Source organism: Vipera ursinii (genome assembly GCF_947247035.1).
Source record: "Vipera ursinii genome assembly, chromosome: 1".
NCBI classification, from domain to species: domain Eukaryota; kingdom Metazoa; phylum Chordata; class Lepidosauria; order Squamata; family Viperidae; genus Vipera; species Vipera ursinii.
In genome coordinates, this window is record NC_139512.1 from 21,227,866 (window position 1) to 21,249,301 (window position 21,436).

Below are 21,436 nucleotides of genomic sequence, written 5' to 3' on the forward strand. Positions count from 1 at the left end.
TTAAACAGAGATTAACTCTATCATTAATAGATCAACAATCAAGAAATAACCTATCAAGGAACTATCAACTCAGACCAATAGACTACCCAAGCAACCACCTCCAGAACACTCCATATACTAACAGGGTATGCCATTAGTATATAAAAAAGAGAACATCCTACTCATTCCCTACTAGCACTAGTCATATTGCCTAGTTTGATAACAAAATATTTGCAAGAAAACAACCGTACTCAGAGAGCACCAAGGAACCTGCAGCAAACTTCTCTATTTTTCTACCTTACAGAAATGCTTATTTTTGAACCCAAGTTAAAAAAAATATCCACTTGTATACTTTTGCCAAGAAATTACATTATTGTATCTATTAAGTCACAGGAGCGAAATCTGACTCAGAGAAGACTAGATCTTAATCGCTTGTTTGCCTGTGCAACTAGCCATGGATGAATTTGGGGGTGTTCCTGAGACCACCATGATTTTTATGATTGGTTTTACTTGTCTTGCATAGAGAGTATCAAGCAGGAAATCTAGGTCTGACCCAGCATGATTGAAGAGGCACAAATACACAGCAGGTTGGAAAAAATGTTTCTCCTTGGTTCTTCAGTTAATTCTTTGTTTTGCAACACACAGAGAGAGACATCGCAACTGGCAGATATGCTGAGTTTGCAGGTTGCAATTATTAAATAACTTTTTCATGGGGGTCACCTGGGATGCCTTCACCTACATATATTAACTGGAAGGCAGAAAATAGACTGAAATCATTGCCTAGTGAAGAATTCCTCCAAACAATTGGAGTAATGCAAGAAAAAGTTTCCTCTGGGTGGGTCTAACGAGATTTTTTTCTCTCTTAAGCATCAACTGCATTTTAATTTGTCTAGCCATGAGGAAACTTTGAAGATAGCAGAATCGAGGAGGTCAAAAGGCAATTAAAAACAAGGAGAGATCTTTTTGTCTCTTCTGGGCATTTTGGTCATGGTGTGGAACTTGTTAATTAGTGCAAACTAAAACGAAACAGCAGGCTTTTCATTTAGAAACTGTACTATGCCCACTATCAAAAAAAATTGATTAGCTACGGAATCTTCATCAGAATGCTTGGATAAGGTGTTAATTGGTAGAATCAATTAACAGCAGCACTTGACAAGCCCCAATTGGTTCCTGATTGGTTATAATTTATGATTCCATGGCTTTGGAGATAAAAGATTTTGGATTAGAGGAGTTGAGTAATCCCTTATGGCCAAAGTCTCTATAAACTTTGCTTCTTGGCTTTTCCTGGAGTAAATCTTCTATATTGTTGGTCTTTTGGTCCAAAGGGGAAGAGGAATGTCAGAATTTATTCGAAATTGAGAACAAATTATATCTGTATAAATTTATTAAAAGCTTTGTGCTTGGCTGTTTAACTCAAGGGAATGTGCAGTAGCAATAACTTTTTTTTCTTCTAGGCAAACAAATATTTTATAGGGAAATGCAATTATAAAAGACAATGCAAAGTAGGGAGAAGAAGGAATAATTTGTTAGGACTTCTCAATGCCTTTTTAGTATTATTATTCCTAAATCAAAGGAAACTGCTATAAATCTGGACTTGCTATGTCTCTGTAAACTAGATAAGTAGGGGACGATATCTGAGGGGAGATAAAGTGCAGGCAGTCCTGACAAGTCCAGGAGCAACAATATATGAAGGTAGTATCATAACCGAGAAGCTGGACTTAGATAGCTTAAGGTCACAACAAGAGGCCTCAGTTAATTTGGACCCTAGGCAATTGGATACCTTTGGTGTAGAACAGAGGTCTTCAAACTTGGCCCTTTTATGACTTGTGGACTTCAACTCCCAGAATTCCTCAGCCAGGCATGCTGGTTGAGGAATTCTGGGAGATGAAGTCCACAAGTCATAAAAAAAGTTTGAAGACCTCTGGTGTAGAACAAGGATCAGAATTTGGAAGCCTGCAGATGTCACTAAGTCCCAACAGTCCACAGTTTGTCCCTTCTATCCTAGATTATCTATGGAAGCAATCAGTGAAGAATTAACCTGCAAAAACAATGACAATTAGTGAGAAGAAGGAACTTGACATTTCTTCAAAGACCTGGTTCACTGACTACAACTGCCCTTTCCCAAATGTCTCTTAGTTCCTGGCTCTCCCAAAGGTGCTTTTTCAGGAGGCAACTGGACTTTCTTGTTTTGTTTTTTGTTCAGCTCTTCTTGGATGAGAAGTGAAACGTCTTCAAAGCAAAACAAAGTCCAGTTGCCTCCTGAAAAAGCACCTTTGGGACTAGCATGACCTGGATGGCTGAGAATCTCCATAGACATTTAGTTCCTGGCTCCTTATTTTGATGCCATAATATCTCCAGAGTGAACAGCAGAAACATCTAATTAGCACCTATGCTAGAAAAAGATTAAATAGCCCTCAAAAGTTGAGTCCTTTCCAAAGGAAATCTTGTGCTCAGGTTTCACTGATGTGATAATGACTTTGCTAATTCATTCTGGATGCAATAAATTACCTCACTAAACAAAGGTGAGGCAACACAAGAAAACAGTTTTCACAAAAAGTTTTTTTAAAAATCACTAAAAATGAAAGAAGGAGCTTTTTCAATGCAATCAACTGAATCCCCTGAATAATTGTCTTCATCCAGCAATTTCCTTTTTTAAAAATTTCCTTCAATGTTGTTCCTGATACTAAAAAAAGTCGTAGTGCGGCTTTCTGAATATTGGATATGATGCTTTGGTCAATTTATTTATTTATTAATATATCTTCATTTCCATCTCAACTCTTAAATTTAGAATTTAAGGGATTAATTATTCAGATCTATTGTTACTATGATATCCAGCTCTTCTTAAGTCATGGAAACTTAACAAATTGGCATAGATGCAAAGACCATTGGGTTCTTCCCTGAGGAAATTACTCAGGGAGAGAATCAAGGTAGGTAGGCCAAGAGGAGGAGAAATGGAGTAGATTCAGATGAACCAGATAATAGGAAGGTCCAATCCAGAAGGAAGAATTAAACAACCTAGAAGAAAGAGAGAGAGGATAACTACTGTGTAAGATTTTTTGCAGAGACAAAATGTTACTGTAGTTTTTTTTTAAAAAAATATGAACTGTATTTCTAAAGTGTGCTGCTTTCTGAATATTGGATACGGTGTTGTGATCAAGTCATTTATTTATTAATATATCTTCATTTCCATCTCAACTCCTAAATTTAGAATTTAAGGGATTAATTATTCACATTTATTGTTATTATGATTTCTGGCTCTTTATAATTCATGATTTGCCTTCCAGGAAACTTATACAAATTGGCATATGTGCAAAGACTCATGAGGAGACCACTGGCTAATTGATGGAGTCAGGATTATGACTTCCAGGATAAGGATGTACCAATGTTACTTCCTCTGCATTCTGAGTCTCCCATCCTAATTAATGATGACATTTCCATTATAGTTTTATTTCTCTTCCTTTTTGAATTAAAGTGCACCCCAAAATATTTTAGGTAATGTCTTGTTGCTGTAGATACTGGAAGTAGAACATGCCTTCTGGCTCCTCCTATTTAGTTTCCCACATTGTCCCAGCTTGTTCCTGTCAGCAAAAAAAAAGCAGGTTATAAGAGAGAGGATAAGTGCCACCATTCGGATCTGTACCCATGGGCATAGATCTAGGGCCTACGTGGCATCGATTTTGTACTAAAGTGTTTTAATTCTAGAAAGATCCTGTATTAACCTCTTGTCCTTCCTAGGAGATCCTGGAGAAAAAGAGAAAAAAAATGAAGGAGGGAGGGAGGGAGGGAGGGAGGGAGGGAGGGAGGAAAGAGACGCAATCATGGGATTGGAAACTAAAAGTGGAGGCTGAAAAAAATAGATGTGTCCTGGAAGTATCCATAGAAGAGCACATCAGGACATCTTGCCCAGAGTATTTCTATCATCTAACAAGTGAACAAAGTATAAAAACTAGGGACTACAATAACAACAAGAGGAATCACTAGTAATTGTTCTTGCCAGAGGACACTCATACAGAACTCATATAGTTACCTTCTCTAAGTTCACTATTACATTAACAAAATAACAGAGTTGGAAGGGACCTTGGAGATCTTCTAGTCCAACCCCCTGCTCACACAGGAGACCCTATACCATTTCATACAAATGGTTGTCCACTCTGTTCTTAAATGCCTCCAGTGATGGAGCACCCACAACTTCTGAAGGCAAGTTGTTACACTGGTTGATTGTTCTCACTGTCAGTTAATTTCTCCTTAGTTCTAGATTGCTTCTCTCCTTTTTTAGTTTACACCCAATGTTTCTTGTGTTGCCTTCAGGAGCTTTGTAAAATAGGTTGACCCCCTCTTTTCTATGACAACCACTCAGATGTTGGAATACTGCTATCATGTCTCCCTTAGTCCTTCTTTTCACTAGACTACCCATACCCAATTCCTGCAACCGTTCTTTGTATGTTTTAGCCTCCAGGCCCCTAATCATCTTCGTTGGTCTTCTCTACACTTTTCCCAGAGTCTCAACATCTTTTTTATAATGGGGTGACCAAATCTGGATGCAGTGACCAAACCTGGATGCAGTATTTCAAGTGTGGTCTTACTAAGGCTTTGTAAAGTGGTACTAGAACTTCAGATCTTGATTCTATCCCTCTGTTACTTGGCTTTTTTGGCTGCTTCTGCACACTGATGGTTCATATTTAGATGATTGTCCACTAGGACTCCAAGATCCCTCTCACAGTTAGTATTATTGAGCCAGGGTTCACCCAATCTGTACTTGTACTTTTGGTTTTTCTTCCCTAAGTGTAAGACCTTATTCTTATTTACATTGAATTTCATTTTGTTGAATAGGGCCAGTGTTCAAGTCTGTCAAGATCCATGTGGATCTTGTACCTATCATTTGGGACAATGGCTCTTCCTGCCAGCTTAGTGTTGCTTGGAAATTTGATGAGTTCCCATTCCATTACCTCATCTAAAGTGTATTTAGTACATTATTTCAGCCTGGTGCAAAACCAGGAAAAAGCATATTGCTACAGTGAACAACAGCAATATAATGATACAGCAGTCACTATAGTGACAATCTCTGAACCAATCTGTTGTTTATATTTATGTAACCCATTTGGTGGCAAGAGAATTGAAGAAATAAAATAATTTAAAAGTTGATGCATGCCAGGGAAATTGCTGTGTTAAATTGAATAGGTAGAGTTAAACTTGAGTTTAACTATTCCTAAATGGATCAGATAGTGGAAGGAAGATCTAATGGAAGGAGAAAAAGCTAGTTTAGGGAATAAATGGACATCCATCTAAGTATAATGTAAGGGGGGCCATGTTTGAACATGGCACAAAAAAACAGAAAAAAGAAAGGGCATTTAGGAATCAACACTGAAAAGAGCTCTTCTTTTTTCTCTCAAAAGTTATTCATGAGTAAGCACAAGGTGAGGGAACAAAGCTCCCCAAAGCATTTTATCCATTTATGATTTCTCTCTTTGCCTCTAACAAAGGCTGATAGCATCTTGCTGCCTTTGCATTTATAACAGATTTTAGAGCTGTTGAAACCTTAGTCAACCAGGTAGACAGAGGCAGGCAATTCCATTAGTGAGGAAATGTCTCAGGGAGAGGATCAAGGTAGGTAGGCCAAGAAGAGGAGAAATTGAGTAGATGCAGATGAGCCAGACAGAGAAAGCTCCAGTCCAGAAGAAAGAATTAAGCACCTAGAACACAAGTGTTAAACCTAATCGTGTTGTGACGTATCGCGACGTTTTTTGCCTTTGCGGAGCTGGGGTGGGCGTGGCCTGCATGTGATGCATCCGGCCTGTGGGCCACCAGTTTGACACTCCTAAACTAGAAGATAGAGAGGATAACTACTGTCCGAGAATTTGTAGAAACCAAATGTTATTATAGTTGATTTAAAAATGAACTGTATTTCTAAAATGTACCACAGCTTTAAAGAGGCTATTTAATCTCCTGTGTATGAAAGAAGACTAGTCCTCAATAAGTCCCAACTGGCTACTTGGACAATTATCCTGTAGAGTTCAATAGTTTAATGTTGTTTAAAGATATTGTTATATGTGTTTGAGTGTCTTTATGCTGTGTCTTAAAGACATAAGAAAAAGCTTTAAGTTATTTACCATTAGAGTTTTTCCTTTCTTTTCCTTTTCTTATTGAATGGCCCAGAATGGAATAGAAAAACTTCTTAGAGCATCGCTGCTGAAGGAAGAATTGACCGATGACTTATTTCAAGAAAAAATGGATAGGATCTGAAGGGATCTTGCCAGGAGAGCCTATAGGTCAGTGGTCCCCAATCTTGATGGCCCGGTAGCCAGGCTAGGGGTGGGAGGAAGAGAAACTGGGCTGTGTGAGTGGCAGGCAGGCCGGCCGCCTGCACATGCATGCAGCCCTTGCTGGTGGGCCAGCATACACGAGCACAGCTCAACTTGCACGAGCGGTGGGCCAGCACTCAAGGGCTCGAGTGCCTGCCAGCCAGCCACTTAAGAAAGCTGAGCTGCGTGTGTGCCCTTGCCAGCTACTTGCGTGGTCCAATAGTGGGCCATGGCCCGGGGGTTGGAGACCCCCGTTATAGATCATCAGCTCTTGAACTCAGAGCAGTTTCTTGTTATAGCCACAGCCTGCACCAGTCACATTTAAATAGCAATATAAAGTCTCTTTCAAACTGAGTTTGAATTCTGCTAACAACATAAACAACTCCATGTTCTTTTCTTGGTGACAATACATACCAAATATTTTATTTTGTTTTTATATTGTACAGGCTATTAGATTCTCCTCTTTCAGGAGAGAATTGCAAACTGACAGCTACTAGAGACCACTCCACATCAACCTAAAATATCTATTGACCACTACTCTAATTGCACCTACACTAATTAGGCATTAGTGTAGCAATAAAATTGCCTCTTCCCTAAATATAGTTTCCTAGGTTAAATAAAGCTAGGAAACCTACACAAAATATAGCCATTCTCAATAAAGATTGTTTTAGCCTTCCTGTGGAGTTGATGTCTTTGTTTGGTCCATCTAATGGGGTTGACATCAATCTTGCAAGTCTCCTCTAATCAGAGAGGGAGGGAGGGAGGGAGGGAGGGAGGGAGGGAGGGGAAGAGAGAGAATAAAGGGCGGGTCTCTAAGGCCTGACTTAGTATAATGTGAGCATCAACAGAGAATGGAATGGGACAATTTGCTGTGGCCAATTTGCCCTGGCCAACTTGCCAAGGGGCAACTCACCATGGGACAACTCACTGTGGGACAATTCAACAATTCACTTTAGTTTAGTTTATTAGTTTAGCTTATTAGACTTATATACCACCCTTCTCCCATAGGACTCAGGGCGGTTCACAAGGTTTTTTAAAAGAAACAATACCACAATTACAAAATTTAAAACAATTAAAATGATTATATTAAACCTTGAATATAAAAATCCTAATTAAAAACCAATTAATACCCCAATTAATACCCTCAGTCCAGGCCAGAAAGCTCAAAGAGCCAGGTCTTCAGGTCCCGGCGGAATGAACGGAGGTCAGGGGCAGTCCTAAACTCTACAGACAGCTGGTTCCAAAGGGCCGGCGCACCCACAGAGAAGGCCCTCCCCCTGGGTGTTATCCGCCGGCAATCTTTTACCAGTGGTACCCTGAGAAGACCCTCCCTGTGGGAGCGCACAGGATGAAGGGAACTTGATGCCGGCAGCAGGTGCTCCCTCAAATATCCCGGACCCAAGCCATTTAGGGCTTTATAGGCAGGGCTTTTTTTCTCATAGAACGCTCAGAACGGAGTTCCAGCACCTTTTTTGGATGGAACCTTGTAGGGTAGGTAAGGCGGGTTATATGACATGTGTGAGTTCCGGCACCTTTTTCTTTTACAAAAAAGCACTGTTTATAGGTCATCATCTTATTATTTTAGTTTTTGTCATTCACATTTCATTTTATCCCTCCTTTGGGATTCTTTCTTTCATGATTCTTTTCCATCATCTCTTTGATATTAATGTAACTCTTGTCCTGCAACAAGTTGTCCCCTGGCAATTTGTCCCATAGTAAGTTGGCCATGGCAAGCTAGCCATGGTGAGTTGGCCGTAGTGAGTTGTGACCTCTAACTGAGGACATCATCATATAAATGGTGTAACATATGTCCTTACATGAGACATTGGGGCACAAAAATGCAGTCCTCGACATTTCACCATTCATTTTATCATGGTTTAAAGTTACAACAGCCTCAGAAAAAGTGACTTAAGACTGTCCTGAAAGTTACAACTGTTGCACCATGCTGGCAGTCACTTGATCACAATTCAGACTCTTGGCAACTGGCTTGCATTTACAATGGTTGCCCTGTTTTGCAATGTCAGCTGGCTTTTCCCCAGCAAAGGCAATTGTGGAAGCTGGTTTTGCTTAACAATCATGTGATTCACTTAACAACCATGGTAAAAATGGTCATAAAATTGGGTCTAGTCATGTGATGACTCAATGACATTGCTTAGCAATCAGAATTCTAGTCCCGACTGACATCCTAAGTCAAGGATTACCTGTCCATAATTGCTGCATTTATGTTTCAACATCACTGCAAGCTCATGATCATTTCAGTCACATTTGCTGCAGATACCTTTGGCTATAAGAGAGCTTGGTATTTTCTTTAAATTCTTAAGGCATTTAAGTAATTTATTATTTATTTTATTTCTGTGTAAATTAATATGTTGCCATCTCCAAATATTTTAGGCAATTAAAGTCATGACTTAGGTAAGATATTAACTGGCCTATAGCTCATGTTTTTGGCCACTATAGTACACCTTGGACTATATGTCATATGAAATTAAGAGACTTGGCCAAGCGGCTTCTCATATGCTTGAGAAGTCTGTGTAAAATATAAGTAATTATTTTTCCAACTGCATGTTATCTTAAAATGCATATAAATATGTGGTGAGTTAGCCACGTTATTGCTCTAATCAGTAGTGAGAACCTTACATGCTTTATCTTCCCTGAATTTCAGATCAGTTACATATGTCTTCCCTGGTTAGCCAGACAACCCAGATGACCAGTTCACAAGTGATTCTGTGAACATCTAGCAAAATTGCCAATAGCAAGGCAATTGTCTCCAATCATTCTCTGTCTTCTCAAAATAAATTATTTGTTTTTCACCCAGTTTCTTTGAGACTGTGGTCGAGCATGTCAAAGTGGGAAATGCTGCTTCCCTCATAGCCTTGGGCCACAGGGAGCACCCATGGGTAATTCATTCATTATACATCCTCTTCTCACACACATTCATTCATTCTGAATTTTACCCTAAAGCAGATGTACTCCCCATTGCAATTTCCTTCTAAATTCTTCCACACTGTCTGCAGCCTTCAGCAAAGTGTGTGTACACATGTGCATTTTTGGAGGAGGTGATACATTATTCTATTCATTACTCAAGGAAGGAGCATGCTAAAGTACATCATGAAATATTTATATGTTACTACTTGTATGAGAGGAATATTAGATCAGCAGAGAGAAACTTCCATAACCGAATGTTTTTAAGTAATATCAAAAGTCCGACACGGTTTTGTTTAGTGGAATTTATGCCTTTTAAAATTGTTGCATTATAAATTATTGCTTTCAACTTCGGGGTGTAATTAGTTATCAATCATATTCAGGATCTTCACTGTGTTGTTCCTATTTACATGAATTAATGAAAAAATGTCTAGAAGAACACAAGATGAAAGAAACATTTTTCAGAGTTATATAAGACAGATGTTATTCATTGTTCTCTCCAAGGTCCCCAAGAAATGGTCCCTGAAATCTTTAAGAGGGTTTCTTTCATTTCTTTCATTGCTCATTCAGATCCAAACCAGTATAAGTTTGCTTTCCTCTAGCCAGTATAATCAAATCGTTGTGATTTGAATTTGTTCACTTGACTCCAACCAATTATCAGATTTAGGAAAAGAGAATTGACTTAAATTCTCAGAGCTGGATGGTATATCACATGAGAGCTTTTTTGTTTTGTTTTGTTAGTTGTGACCCCATGGACAACGTTCCTCCAGGCCTTCATGTCCTCTACCATCTTCTGGAGTCCATTTAAGCTCACGCCTACTGCTTCAGTGACTCCATCCAGCCACCTCATTCTCTGTCGTCCCCTTCTTCTATTGCCCTCAACCTTTCCCAGCATTAGGCTCTTCTCCAGCGAGTCCTTCCTTCTCATTAGATGGCCAAAGTATTTGAGTTTTAGCTTCAGGATCTGGCCTTCTAAAGAGCAGTCAGGGTTGATCTCCTCTAGGACTGACCAATTTGATCGCCTTGCAGTCCAAGAGACTCACAGGAGTCTTCTCCAGCACCATAATTCAAAGGCCTCAATTCTTTGGCGCTCAGCCTTTCTTATGGTCCAACTTTCACAGCCATACATTGCAACTGGGAAGACCATAGCCTTGTCTATACGCACTTTTGTTGGCAGGGTGATGTCTCTGCTTTTTAGTGTGCTGTCTAGATTTGCCATGGCTTTCCTCCCGAGGAGCAAGTGTCCTTTAATTTCTTGGCTGCAGTCCCTGTCTGCGGTGATCTTGGAGCCCAGGAAAATAAAATCTGTCACTACCTCCATTTCTTCCCCATCTATTTGCCAGGAACTGAGAGGGCCAGATGCCATGATCTTGGTTTTCTTAATGTTTAGTTTCAACCCAACTTTTGCACTCTCCTTCTTCACTCGCAACAAGAGGCTCTTTAGTTCCTCTTCACTTTTTGCCATTAGAGTGGTATCATCTGCATATCTTAGGTTGTTGACATTTCTCCTGGCAATTTTAATTCCAACTTTGATTCATCTAGCCCTGCCTTTCTCTGCATATAAGTTAAACAGGCAAGGTGACAGTATACAGCCTTGCTGGACTCCTTTCCCAGTTTTGAACCAATCAGTGGATCCATGTCCAGTTCGCACTGTTGCTTCTTGACCTGCATATAGGTTTCTCAAGAGACAAATAAGATGGTCCACATGAGAGCTACATGTCACCAATATTTTGGAGTCACTTGAAACTCAAAGTCATGTAGATTAGGGTGTTATCTGTGACTAAAGTGAATCTCCCAGCTTCATTTCTGTGATCTCTAAAGTCTCTGAGCTTCATGCTATTGAATTTCAATAGGAAAAAGTATGTTTTCATTTGCATTATTTGAAACTAATTTACACATTTTTATTGAATGTAATGTTCAATAAGTACATTACGCCCCTATGAACCTTCACATTGCCCTTTATATATTTTTTAATTTTTCCAAAGAACTCACTAGATAGTAGTAACTGGCCAATCTTGGTTGATCTCCAAAAAGTAAGCCAGAATCAAAGCTGGCTAATATAATAGTAAAACAGCTTCTCAGACAATGCTGAATCTGTACTCCTGTTTAGAAAACAAGATAGAACCTATAGGCCAGTGTTTCTGAACCTTGGCAACTTTAAGATGTATGAACTTCAACAAGGCTGGCTGGAGAATTCTGGTAGTTGAAGTGGACACACCTCTTAAAGTTGCCAAGGTTGGGAAACACTGCTATAACCCACATTCTTCTGGACATGATGTTCAGGAACTGAATGCTTTGCACAACAATACTGCAAAATCCCATTCCTCACCATTATCAAGCTCTGCCCAATGAGGCAAGACCAAGCAGGCAACTTCACAGATTTCAATGAAGTATTTTAGTGCTGATCTAGAGTAAATACAACAACCTTGGAACCTGTAAGAGGAATTTCCCAGCCTTGTTTATATTGGGTTAATTAATGCAGAACTCTCTGAACACTTTCACATGCTTTCCCCCAGATTTCTTCCCACCTGAACTGAGTTGCAAATTATGAGATAGGTTGTCAACTGACTTAGCTCTTCCCTCTATTCCTATCCCTCCTCACAATCTCTCATGCCAAGCAATCAGCAAGAATACCATCATTGCTGGTATTGAAAGCCACAGAAAAGTATCAAAGAATGAACAGACTATTCTCCTGCTACATTTAGTTGCCCATATAAGCCATCCACCAGGTTAGCCAGTTTTAGCCTCATCTCCTCAGGAAGCCCAATGAAATTAATTCAGGTAATTAGTATTTTTCAGATGTTCCTGGTAAGTTAGGTAAAGGTAAAGGTTCCCCCGCACGTGCATGCTAGTCGTTTCCGACTCTAGGGGCCGGTGCTCATCTCCGTTTCAAAGCCAAAGAGCCAGCGCTTGTCCGAGGACGTTTCCGTGGTCATGTGGCCGGCATGACTAGACGCCAAAGGCGCACGGAACGCTGTTACCTTCCCACCGGAGTGGTCCCTATTTTTCTACTTGCATTTTTACGTGCTTTCGAACTGCTAGGTTGGCAGAAGCTGGGACGAGTAACAGGTGCTCACTCTGTTACGCGGCACTCGGGATTCGACCCACCAAACTGCCGACCTTCTGATTGACAAGCTCAGCGTCCTAACCCACTGAGCCACCGCGTCCCTCCTCCTGGTAAGTTAGAGAAGCCAGAAAGCTAAGAGTGGGGGTAAAAGTGGCCAAGCTTATAGAACCTGAGTGCAGTATAGGTGAGCTAAGTGATGATAGGTGAGATTTAGTTTATTGGTGAATGGATGAATAAAGGCCAAGCATTATATAGTGCAGCTGTCTCCAAACTTTCTGGCTTGGCAGCCTGGCAGGAGGGGGTGGGGATGGTTTTGTGTGAATAGCAGATGCTCAGGCGAGCATGTGCAGCCCCAATTGCCAAAGCAATAGAGCAACGGAGCTGTGTGGCCAAGTGTGAGTGCCCACCATTCGCACAAGTGGAGCTGTGTGTGTTCATGCATGCTCACCCACCACTTTTGCCACCACTTTTGCCACTTTTGAATGGGATGTGGCCCGATAGTGAGTTGCAGAAAGGGGGTTGGGGACCTCTGGTGTAGTGGATGCAAGAAGACAGAATGTGCAAAGGTTGTGACTGGAGAAGACTGGGAACAACTTTTTTGTAGATGCATGTGAAATTTTGTGTACATTTTGCACTATAGAAGAAATGTTTCACTATGTACAGTATGTTGCCATAAAATATTTAGATTTTTTTTTATATTCTTGAGGAATATCAGGGTGAATGTAAAGTGCTTTCCAAATAAAGGAACAGTCCAGAATAAAATGATTCCAGACACAACTTCAACTTACAACTATTTATTTAACAACCATTCAGAGATGTTGCTGAAAAAAAGTTCTTCAACATATGACTGATCCTCACACCATCCCACATATTCATGTGATCACGATTCAGGTGCTCGGCAACTGCTTATAATTACGAACAATTTGAGTGTCCTGTAGAACAGGACAGAAAAAACCTTTTTTCTGTTTCCCCCCAAAAAACAAATGCCCATTCAGAAGACAGGGTTTGCAATTACAGCCACGGTAATTTGCTTAGCAACCATCATAAAAATGGTCATAAAATTGGGTCCACCTCAACTTACAACAGAAACTACATATGAAAAATATTCTGATCCCATTTGTGGTTGTAAGTCAAGGACTGCTAGTACTGTATTTAAGCACTAATTGACATATGTCGAATACCTGGAATAGTGCAGCCAATTTTGGTCACCACATTACAGAAAAGATGTTGAGACTTTGGAAAAAGTGCAAAGAAGAGCAACTAAAGATGATTAAAGGCCTGGAGACAAAAACATATGAAGAACGGTTGCTGGAGTTGGGAATGTCCAGTCTAGAGAAAAGAAGGACTAGGAGTCCCATGACAGTATTCCAGTATTTGAGAGGCTGCCACAAAGAGGAGGAGGTCAACTTATTTCCCAAAGCACTGGAAAGCAGGACAGGAAACTAGTCAAGGAGAGAATCAATCTGGAATTAAGGAGAAACTTCCTAATAGTGAGGACAATTAACCAGTGGAACAGCTTGCCTCCAGACATTGTTGGTGCTTCATCACTGGAGGTTTTAAAGAAAAGATTGGATGGTCACTTGTCTGAAATGGTATAGGTTCTCCTGTTTGAGCAGGGGGCTGGACTAGAAGACCTCCAAGGTCCCTTCCATCTCTATTCTGATTGATATATGTTTAAAGCTTTGTATGCACTCCAGCACACTCCAGGAACTTCCTGTGTGTGCAAATTCCCTTTCAATCCATAGAAGGAACTGGTGCTATCTGATACAACATTTTGTATCAAGCATGGGAAAATCAGGAGTCCAGGCAGTTGAAATCAATATATAGGCTTATTGTATGTTAAAGCTGTCTAGAAAAATTTGAACTACTAATGATCAAAGTGAGTTGACGGTAGATAAAAGTCAATTAAATTTAAGGTGGGCTGGACTTAAATCTCTTAAGGGACTCTAGAGTGATGGTGCATTTGACCCCTCCCTCAAGTTCAGCCTGGTCATCTCCTACACTTTGCTCCCTGTTCACTGAAATTACTGGGAAACTTTTGCAGTAGCCAGAGCTCTTCATCCTGCTGGTAACTGATGGATTGTAATCATTCATTTATTTCCACCTTCCAAACTTACAAATTATCCAAATCTGTATGGATTTTCAATCAGAAGGCCAGTTAAGTTCTAATTTATGGGCTGCTTCCCAAAATGACTAAATCAAAGGATTCATAGCTCATTTTGCAGTGGAAAAGACTGCACCTAAGTGAGATGGAAGAGATATAGACCAATAATATTAGCACAGCACAGCATTCATCTCCATTCCTTGTTTAAAGATATAGGTATTGTTTGCTCCGAGGTCTGCTGTAGGATATTGAATTATCTCTTTCACATTAAATTTTATGTAGCAAATATTCCCAATATATGTGCGTACACATGCATGCACACACAGAGAAAGTGTCTTTCATTTGCCAGAATGAAAAAGTGAGGATATTAATAACAAAACTTTAAGAAGTTTCAACTAGAACAGTGTGCAGCAGCACAGACAGTTATGGGTATACCTCAGTATGCCCACCTAACATCTCTTTCCTGCAAATTGCACTGGCTGCCAGTTTGCTTCAGGGCACATTTCAAGATGTTGGTATGATCTGTAAAGCCCTACATTGCTTAAGGCCTCTGTGTTTGAGGGCCTGCTTATCAGCCATGGTTGTCTGCCCATCCTATTTGAACTGTCAGAGTTCGCATGTTCCACATTTCTTTGACTAAACAGCACTATCTATCAGGAGCCCAGAAGCACACCTGTTCTGTATCATCACTTGACCTCTAAAATGAGGTTTCTCATGAAATATGGATGGTTGGTGTTTTGAATAGCCATAAAGATCTGGTTGATCTCCAAGGCCCTGGGTTAGGGGGCGTGATGATCCCTTGTCAGAAGTCAATTGCTAGTGAAATGTTATAGACTTTGCTAGGTTCACCATTTGCACTTCTTCCTCTTTTTTTTTGTTCTGAGTCTAGTTTTGTTTTCTTGTTATTGTTTTTATATTGTTTTGGTATATTGTGAGCCACGCAGAATCATTGGAGCCTGACAGCATCACATCAAATAAATGGCATGACTTATATTTGAATCAAAATACATACTGATAGAATAAATTATTGTGCACAATTCTCACTAGAAAAAAAATATGGCAATCATAGGTCTTTGAACAGATGTAAGAATGCATTTGTTTAGAGGAAAGAAGATTGCTTAGTAGTTTAAATGTTAAGCCCTATTTCATTCAAACCAATTAAGCAGCTTATTACATAAATAGTCCCGATCTGAAGCAAAGTTGGGTTTCATTGTGAAAAGCACAGCTTAGGATCTCTATTCAACCAAAATGAGGCCCCAGAGATAAATCACCATTGTTCAGACTAAATTTCTTAACAGGATTGATAAAAGGCATCTGAATCACTTACATCCAACCTCTCCCTTAATGCAAGACCCAAACCAAAGAATCTAATATATATTCAGTCTCTGCTTAAACACACCCAGAAAACTTGATCATACCTAGATCTTCAGTTCTACTATCAAACTGTTCTTAGCATCAAGAAATGTTTACTAAACTGGAGTCAGAATTGCTAGCCTTTCTCTCCTACAGTTCTTGGAAAGACTCATGACTTATGTACTAAAGTTCTGTACTATGGTAAACTTTTTTATGACCTCCTCATCTTTATTGCCAGTAATTATGTCTTCAATGAAAGTAAACCTGAACTGTCCAATAGCAGGGGAGAGCTGGAAAGAATCTGGAAAATAGACTAACTTGTGGCCAATATGGCAGCCCTTTTAATCTTCTCAGTCTCTATTTCCTTTACAACATCAACTTTTTCAATCCCTGGCAATGTACCCATTGGCAAAGGACTGTAGGAGCATAATTAAAAAGACCTGAAGGATACCATCTTACCCTTGGATTAATTATATCCATTAGGCCAGAGGTGCAGAAACTATATGTTCTTGGACTACAATTTCCTTCATTCCTGACAATTAATCATCCTGTCTAGAATGAAAGGGGATGGAATGCAACCAAAACCTGGATGACTTCTGTACTTGTGCTCTAGATATTGTTCTACCAGTCTGATAAAAATTTCATAAAAGAGAATACTAATTATATTTTAGGATTAGATTAGGAAACAACTTGTGAATTACTTCTAGTGTGAATTCTAGACCTGAGATCTCATGGAGGTTGGAACAAGTCTTTGACTATGAAACAAATATGAAATGTTAAAGACTTCAATTATACACTTTAGAGGTTAAATGACATTAATTTAAGTCTGCTTTCTTCCTTAAAAAAACATAATGGCAAAACCCGATAGAACAATATTTTTCAAGTTTCCTTTCAAGTGCCAATTCCATAAAAGGAGTCATGATTAACATTTTCATCTTATTTATCTGGAGTTATCACAAAATAGTTTTAAAAACTTAAAATAAAAGGAAACAACTTGAAGAACAAATTCATCTGGGCAAATCCATCTAACATGGATTGCCCATCAAAGCATTTATTGTCCAGTGGGCATCTGTTCTGTCCATAGCTGCAGTTCATAGTCAAATGGGACTATCTTATGAATCAGGCCCAAGAGGGGGAGAGAAAGATAAAGCACTGATACATAACCGTAGTTACTGATGTTTCTAATGTTTGATCTTTAATGTTTAATCCATTTCAGGATGAAAATAGGGGAAAAGGGATTTCTCTACTGAGTCTGATCTGCAGAGTGATAACTGTCACATTGGCTGGTAACAGGAAAGGAAGCAATGGAATTAATATCCCGTAAATTTTGCAAACAGAATCATGATGAAAGTGAAACCAGTCCATTTGATTCTCAAACTCAATTTATAGCCTATAAGCCTATAAATTCACATTTCCTGTTGAGAAAGTTACTTCTTCTGGGATGATGATCCATCACTATAAACTGAAACTTAGTAGAATGAAGCACAACATAAAAACATAATGATATCCTTACTTTTCCCTGCTAACATTGAGTTTGTTTATACTCTGATGAGGTGATGGCTGCCACACTTAGTAGGAGGGAGGGTGCAAAGATCCATCAAAGATCAAACAATTTTGGACAGAAAATTTGTAATGGCTCAAACACATATGCTTTTCAGGTTTGCATACGCTGGGGTAAATCAAGAAAGGCTGAACCATCAAGGAGCATCTAGAATCATTCTGATTCACTTCAATACTTCTAATGGTAGCTTGATATTCCATGCCAGCTGTGCTCAGAATTGGAATAGTTATGTGATGGCAACTAACTAACCCAAGTTGTAGCCATGCTTCAGAAAGATGCTGGTAGCTAGGACAACTTTTGGCAGAAAGAGGCCTAAGATTAGACAGGCAGGAAAAGAAAATAAACAGCAGGGCATAGCTGATTACAGTCCAAAGAAACTGCCAAATTCCACATACCAACGGGGCATGAAAAATGTATTTAACTATTATGCAGAAAAGCCTTGTCTGGCTGTTAACAATAATAGTTCCTTTGACTTTACAGTAAGAAAAGTCAATTATTGGAAGAGATAGATGATAGATAGATAGATAGATAGATAGATAGATAGATAGATAGATAGATAGATAGATAGATAGATAGATAGATGATAAGCAGGCAGGCAGGCAGGCAGGCAGACAGACCGACAGACAGACAGACAGAGCTTCCTCTTATTTTTTGCAGGAGACTTGTTACAAAAATGTTAACAGTTACTGTATGCCAATCATTTTGCTTTCAGAAAATTATTCCTATTCAGTGATTTACCACCATATTTCAGCAAAGAGATTTGGAACCTAGAGGGGGCTCCTTAAATTGCATAGAGCCTCTGGATTGCCTATATTTTCTTACCGGGTGATGCAAGATGTGACAGTGGTTTCATTTCCATCTTCTGGCTAATTGGACATGCAATTGGATAAATCCAAATAGTGGGGGGGGGAAAGCTAATAGAGGCCACATCAATTAAAGCACTGAAAGACATAACTAAATAATTCAACTGAAGAGCAGATTTAAAATGCACCAAATAGCCAAAGTAAAGTTAAAATAGTGTAGCATAGGATAACAATTAGGATACAAAACAAAGTGCAAAGTTAACATCAGTTGTGTGCATCCTAGAATTATGAACAAAGCATAAAATACTAAGTAAATGTGGAGAAGAGCTGTAAATGGAAGCTTAGTGAATAAACAAAGTACCACAGAAAAATTACAATACAAAGCTAAAGCTACATAACTTTCAGAAGAAGCTTAAGCTGGGCACTGAACCATTTAAGAATTGAAAGAAGTGCAGCAGTTAAAACGTATCCTGTATGCTAATAGCTAAGTTATTACTGGCCTGTGGATATTTATCAGAGCTGGCTTAAGACATTTTGTTGCCTGAAACAAAGACAAGGTGGCATATATTCACAAGCGCATTCCAAGGTACACAAACCATTTACACTAATTTTTATTTCATCTTTTATTACACCCAAGGGGAGAAGCTTACATGCATATAGCTCAGTCCTCCTTGAAAAAACAGCTCATAAGTAACAAAGAGCACCTTGACTTCATCACTCTGCTATGAAACTTGAGACAAGAAGTACAGGAACCATGAGTATTAACACTATCTTCATTGTAAGGTCACAGCAGAGAATCTTGCGAGTGTGAAAGCACTTCTCCCCAGCTTTACTTTTACTTTCCACTAAACTAGGGAGAATCCTTCCTGATTTTGCATGATAGTTATTTAGTGCTCTTCCTCCTATTTCCCAAGTTCATTCCCACATGCTATTAAAGAAGTCAACTTTAATTCTCTGCTTTGCCTAAGTGACTAACAAAATAACAGAGTTGGAAAGTGTTATGTATGGGGTAGGAGCAGCAGCAGCAGTTCTGCAGGTACCACCTGGTGGCGCTGTGCTGTGGCTGGATTGGCTGAAGGGTTTTCAGCGGGAGATTCGGATGGATGGATTGGCCAGAGTGATACCTGGCTAGGTATATAAGTATATACCTGGCTAGGTATATAAGGCTAGGTCCAGGTAACCCCCTTTGTTCAATTCGCACCTACTACTAATAAAGAGCTGTCATGCGGTACTCATCCATTTCTTCCTTGCCATGCGGTCCAGAACCCACTACACAATAGTGGTGACGAAGGTGGGATAATGTTTCACTCAGAGCTGAATCACTAGCTGAAGTCACTGGGTCGGAGGAAAAGAATTCTTCCCCTGAACCCTTGCCAGAGCAGCATCTTAGACCGATCAGACCATGGCAAAAATCACTCTGATTCGTGAGTTCGACATTCACCGGCCCGAGCGATGGGAGTTACACCTGGGCCAGGTTGAAGGGTACCTCCTCATCAACAGAATTACCAAGGATCGCATGAAAGCGCCGGCGCTACTGTATATCAGCGGGTCTGCCGTTTACGATGTGGCCGTTGGGTTGTTCGCCCCGATGCCCATCGCATCCGTTTCCTTGTAAACAAGCTGAACGGGCATTTTATGCCTAAGAGGTCTGAGATGTCCTGGAGGTTCCAGTTTGTCCAGTGGATCCAGAGGCCAGGTGAGTCAACAACTGACTTCATTGCGGACGTGTGACAAGCCGCTCGTCTTTGCAAGTTTCCTGACTTAGAAGACCACCTGTGACTTTGTTTCTGTCTCTTTTTCAACTGCCAAGCTAGTAACTTGCCACATTTATTTGCCGATTCAAAAGACCTTTGCTTCATCATTTTTATTTTCCATTCAAATTCTTGATTAATTATCTGAGAGAATTGTGATTGAAAGGCCTTTATTTCTTTTTGAACCTGTTGATTCTTTGGATTGCTCCTCAATTTTTTCTCTTTCTCTTTCAATTGGTTCATGATGTTATCTTTCTTTTCATTTTGGGCCTTCTTCCTTATTACATTCCGTTGAATCAAAAAACCTCTCATAACCGCCTTAGTTGCGTCCCAAATGACCCTTTTTTCTATCTCTGTATTCAAATTTATCTCAAAATATTCTCTTATGGTCTTTTGTGCCTTCTCAATGATCTGTTCACTTCTCAGCAAGGCATCATTCATTCTCCATCTAAGCGAACCCTGTAGAAACAGTTTTAATTCCAGCAGCACAGCATTATGGTCAGAACAAGTCTTTGGGCAAATCTCTGATTTGTTTATTCTCGGGGCCAAATCTCTTGTTTTCCATATATAATCGAGGCGGGAACACAATTTATTTGCATCAGAGAAAAACGTGAAGTCTTTCTCCAATGGATTTTTCAATCTCCAAGTATCAATCATATCAAAATTGTGCATCATTTCAAAGAAAGTCTTTGGTAGTCTTCCATCATTAGAAATCTTCTGTCCATCAATGTGGAGACTACTCCATTCAAGTCTCCCATCAAGATTATTTTATAATCCATATAATCCAAAAGTACATCGTGTATCTTCTTGTAAAATTCAGCCTTACCTTCATTTGGTGCGTAAATTCCAAGCATCACCAACTTATCGCCTTGTGCTGTTACTTCAACTGCAACATATCTTCCCTCCTCATCTTTAAACAATAATTTTGCTTCAAATTTCTCTTTAACATAAATCACTACTCCTCGTTTCTTAACTTTATCTGCCGAAATAAATTCTTGACCTAATCTTTTATTTTGCAAAATTTTTCTATGAGTTCTCATCACATGTGTTTCTTGTAGGCATATCACATCCAAATTCTGTTTTTGCAACATGTGATGGATTTGATTTCTTTTAGGTTTCGAATTTAAACCATTCACATTCCATGATAAAATTCTTAGTGCCATATTGTTTTACTGTACTGCTCTTGGCTTAGCTCCTGCCCCGGCTCCTAGCGGCCCTATGTCAAAAAGAGGTGGTAATTCCAGTTGTGGGCCAGGTCTTGCTCCTGCTTCCGATTCAAGATCTTTTAGGTTCTTCTCCAGAAATCTTTCCTTCTCTCCCAATGTTCGAATTCGAATCTTCTTCTGTTGGTATTTAAAATATAATCCTTCGGGGAATTCCCAACGGAAGTAGATCCCTTTCTTTCTTAGGGCACTAACCAAATCTGTATAATTGCTTCTTAAATCCAAGCAGAATTTTGGGATAACCTTAAAAAGGACCACCTGTTGCTCTTGGACTTTCAAATTCTTTTGATAGTGAAGGCCCAAAATTTTATCTCTTTGTTCTTTAGTTTGAAAAACCACCATACAATCACTTATAAATTTCAAATCTCTCTTCT